Below are 503 nucleotides of genomic sequence, written 5' to 3' on the forward strand. Positions count from 1 at the left end.
AAACATTGACTTTAAGTTCCTTCAGGAACCATTTGCTGCCACCACTTCCTGCTTTTCCCCAGGCCTGCTCTCGGTAGTACAGGTCTGCATTCCTGCCTAAGCTGCATGCGCTGTAGCATCACTCTGTGCTGCCATTATCCCCAGAACCACAGGAATGCAGGCTCTGTGCCCCAGTCCCACTCGTCTCCTGCCCCACAGAGGCTACTCAGTGTACCTTTGCAACGTGACTTCACAGCCAAGGACAAGGTGCACATTCCCTTTTGCTCCAGGTCAGGTTTAGCAGCCCTGATGGCTGCTTCCCCGCCTTGGCATTCATGACCCAGGACTTGCCCTGCTGGCCATTGGAAGGGAGCTGGATTCAGATGATGTGGGACTTTAGTTCAGCCACCCCTGAAACTCAACGATGCTGTGTCCTGGGATGCCTGGCTGCAGTCAGACCTGTGCTGCACATGGGTGGAGTCAGGGCAGAGGGTATGCAGTGGGCGGAGTCAGGGCAGGTGGGT

General features: G+C 56.1%; 1 protein-coding gene across 4 annotated transcripts in view; it reads right to left on the reverse strand.

Moving 5' to 3' along the window:
* The window catches only part of Fer1l6 (fer-1 like family member 6), a 170,277-nt gene that overhangs the window by 62,230 nt on the left and 107,544 nt on the right, over positions 1-503 (reverse strand). The gene's annotated exons all lie outside the window — the stretch shown is intronic.

Source organism: Octodon degus, unplaced genomic scaffold, assembly GCF_000260255.1.
Source record: "Octodon degus isolate 3935 unplaced genomic scaffold, OctDeg1.0 scaffold00062, whole genome shotgun sequence".
Taxonomy (NCBI): Eukaryota; Metazoa; Chordata; class Mammalia; order Rodentia; family Octodontidae; genus Octodon; species Octodon degus.